This window comes from Oculina patagonica, chromosome 4 (genome assembly GCF_052425735.1).
Source record: "Oculina patagonica isolate OP01 chromosome 4, crgOcupat, whole genome shotgun sequence".
Classification (NCBI taxonomy): Eukaryota; Metazoa; Cnidaria; class Anthozoa; order Scleractinia; family Oculinidae; genus Oculina; species Oculina patagonica.
Window position 1 is genome coordinate 9,609,592 of NC_135761.1, and position 4,064 is coordinate 9,613,655.

Consider the following 4,064-nt stretch of genomic DNA (forward strand, 5'->3'; position numbering starts at 1 on the left):
ACAAAATTCGGTACGTGATCATGCAAATGGACATACAGAAGCCAGAGCTGAAGCCATTTGAAGTTCATGCATTGCACAACCTCTACTACAACAACTTATCCTGAAATACAACCGTATGTCAATCACCGAGAAAGTCGCGTTGCATTTATATCTAAGTATCCGCCTGAAATATAAAGTTAGAAGCAGCCGTTTTCAATGTACAGTATCCCTTTTAAGATTAAATAATAATACACGACAGAGCTCAAATAAAACATGAATTGAAATCTTTGTTTGTTTGTTGCTTTTCGATTCTGGCCAGGAAAAGTGATATTGGCCTTAAAGGAGCAGTCGGTCACTATCTTTATTGATTGTGCACGGCCATTTTTGACGGTTGCTGAATTTCGCTTCTTTCCACTATGTGTTTAAAAGCTGGGAAGAGAAGGCTAGAATTGAACATTTTTTTACCTCGTTTAATGTTAAAGCGACCGAAAAATGAACCCTACGTGCCTTCCTTGCGTCATTTCACAAAAGATACTGATTCAGTGATAAAGCTAAAGAAGCCCCACAAATTGCGTTAACTTTCACTGTCTCTTCGGTTTCCATAACAACAATCGAAGAATAAGGTGGAGTGAAAAAAATATTGTCGCTTAATCCGTCATAATCAGGAGTCATTAGCTACGACTCGACATAAATTGACAAGGAAGCAAGGGGTTCATTTCATTCAATTACGTGTTAAGCCAATTTTTAAAGCCGGTAATTGGTCTTAAGAGACGTAATTATGGCGTCAGAGCAACGCATGCAACCCCATAGCAACGCTTGCGCTTGCAAGCGAACCTTGCTCCTGGTATCAATAACCACCTTAAACATGAAAGAAAATTAACGCTCCATGAAAAGTTTGCCTCTAATTTAGATTTTAATTTTTTTGGAGCGTTAATTACGGTTAATTTAGTGGCGCCTCAATTTCTGCGACGCTTTATATTTCTTTCATTTCAAACTGACCCAAAATTATGAATTCTGTCCTAACCTATAAAAGGCAATTTTAAACTTTACCACAGTTGTTTCCTCTGTTTGCATATTTTTGAAGTGGTTGGTTTGAAAGAAGTTAAATTTCTCCCAGGCAGCTAACAGTATACTTAGCTCAGTCGCTTATCGCGATCTTGTTTGTTTTCTATGTCTTGTTCGTTTTGCCACCACAAAAAGCGGTCTTCATTAATTTCACTCATCCAAAAACATATCTCTGTCATTTGCGCCAATTTCTATTCTATTGAACGATTTAAGCCTCTCAGTCGCGTTCTGACAGCGTTAATTTCCTTTAATTAAGGTAACTTCAATCGAACTTAGGCCTTTTATCTCAAGAATTATGGCGTCCACGACAAGTGTCTTTTTTCTCTCTTATAGAGTTCATACTGTTCATATCCAGTTTTTATCCCACGTGTCTTTTTACTTTGATCTTTTTAGTCTGGCGGGCTAGAAAATACTAACTCTACTTACTGATTATTACTGATCAAACAATTGCACAGAATTTTTTAATACATCAAGACAATATCCAGTAGTCTATGATTCCCTTTATTCCCATCCGTGACCTGGCTGCTTGACAGTGAATCTGTAAAACTAAGAACTGTTGATTGTTGCAAGCCCAGCGTTAAATTATATAAGGCAGACAGAGAAATGCGTGTGTTGACTGTGATTTGTATTTTTCTTTGTACCACATTTATGCACGTATCAATGTTAAGCGCTGGGGGGGGGGGGGGGGGGAGGAGGCCGGGCATAGGCCGGGCATTTGAACAGCTGAGACTTTCTGATCAAATGCCCAACCCCAGGGAGTGTGGATGTTCAAAAGAGTCACTTAACTTCAATAAAATGTTGTAAGAAAGTCCTAAAATGGTCAAAAGTCCCCACTACGGGCAAATACTTGCTGTCAAATCCCCCGCCTATGCCCGGCCTCCCCCCAGCGACTAACATTGATAGGTGCATTAGTACCATTACTAACACGTAAACACGATATAACTATTATATTGTATAAGTATTTTTCCGCTTTTTTTTCCAGACTTTACTGCCATAACGCTTAAACAAAGAAAAATACAAATCAAACTAGTTTGTAATCATTTTGACATGAAATTTCTCGAAAGGAGCCTGGCCTTACTCATTGCACGCGATTGTACGCTCACTTTGAGGTCCGGCCCATCCTCCCTCGGAGACCCAGGGGCAGTTAGTGGGGGCGGTGAAAAGTCTATACGGGCGAAAAAAAAAATCGGCGAAGAAAAGTTAAGAACGAAAAGTGACTTTTCTTCGCCGATTTTTTTTTTCGCCCGTATAGACTTTTCCCCGCCCCCACTAACTGCCCCTGGGTCTCCGAGGATGGGTCCGGCCTAGAAAGAGGCCGCTGAAAAATTTTTAGCCTGTGAACAGGCTTCGGCTGGAAGGGCCGCGAAGGAACTGGCCCTGGGGCGACCACGGGCCGATAAGGAACTGGCGTCTAGTGAAGTGGCCTGGGGGTGAGAGGGGCATCTCGTCCCCAGCCTTCGTTTCTCTTAGCCGGCTGGGCCTTGGCACGAGGAAATAAAGGGCCGGGGACACAGGATTTCCAGTCCTAGATTCAGTCATGAGTTCAAAAGAATGTGTAGAGAGGCGACGTTTCGACTTCCGTTTAGGAATCGTTCCAAACAGCCAATCAAAAAATCGTAAACCAGTCCCCAGAGCCCCCGTTCACGTGCCAAGCCGGCTAAGAGAAACGAAAGGGCATGGGGAGTGAAAGGGGGTGAAAACTTCCCTCCCTAGGCCTGCCTTCCTCCCTACCTCTTTCTTTCCTTTATCATGTTTATATTTCTTTCCGCTTTTAATTCGCCCCATCCTCGACCAAAAAGTCTGTTAACAGGTCAATAAACTTCACAGTGATGGCGTAGCACAGGCGATGAATGCAAATAAACGCGAGGCAGAGATGTCTGTTTTCTAACCTACAGCCCGAAGTAGTCCTTTGTTTCATTGTTTGGCGGTTTTGCCGAAAGAAAATGTTCTGCCCCAACATGTCGGTTAGGAACACCCTCTGTAACAGACTGTTTTTTTTTATGTTTAGGAGTCTAGTGATAGACCCCTGGACCGGCCCAAACTGCTTTTCTCCCAATATCTCGAACGAAGATTTCAAGCCCAGTAGGAGTATCACGGCTTTCTTGTGTGGTCTGATAATCAAAGTACTGTTTGATGAAAAAAAAAAAAAATGAATAAATAAAAAAAATAATAAAAAATGCAAGAATGAAAGACAAGTACAGGTCCAGATTGTACAGTTGAATCCCGATACCTCGAACCCTCAATAACTCGATCCTCCCACTAACTCGAACCTTTTTTGATCACCCCTCCAGATCATTTCCTTATTAATTTTACCGTCGACAACTCGAACTTCCGATAACTCGGAACCTTTTTCGCCAGTTCCTTTGAAGTTCGAGTTATCGGGATTCAACTGTACTTGAAGCCGAGTTTAAAAAGACTAAATAGTCCGTCTCAGTGATTTTTTTGGGAATGTTTTGTAAACTGTTGATGGATTTACCTTGCTAAAAATTAAACAAGAAGAAAATAAGAAAAAAAAAAAAATCATCATTGATATTCAATACTGTTTGGCGCGAAAAATCAGTTTCGCTCCCTGCTGTGAGATCGAAATAAACCGAACAATTTATCAGCCATCGATATTTTTTCTTGACTTTACAATAGCTGTTTTTCTGCTATCAAGTAAAAGTTCCATTCCATTCTGTTCGTTGCCTGATCAACTGAAAGTACAGCCACTCAAGAATGCGGGGCCCAGCACACGGCTCAGACGTAAAAAGCGTTGAAGTCTGGGGATGGGGAGGGTAGGGGTCAATCCTTTTGAAAGTTACTAACACATGATTACATTTTTTTTTTCAACTTTATCGCTATACCAGTTACTTTACTTCAACTATCACATCTTTTCTGAGTTTTGGGGTTCGTTCTTGGGATGTCAAATATTTTAAAATCTCAGTCTCAAAAGACTGTCGACAAAATTCTGTTTACTATCCCCTCCCTCAATTTCCTTTGTCTTTGAATGTTTTTGACCAACGTCGTTGATCAGCGGTTGC

At 41.2% G+C, this 4,064-nt stretch overlaps 1 protein-coding gene across 1 annotated transcript in view; it reads right to left on the bottom strand.

Moving 5' to 3' along the window:
- LOC144649483 (uncharacterized) overlaps nucleotides 1–4,064 on the bottom strand; it is a 137,595-nt gene that overhangs the window by 8,816 nt on the left and 124,715 nt on the right. The window lies entirely within an intron of this gene.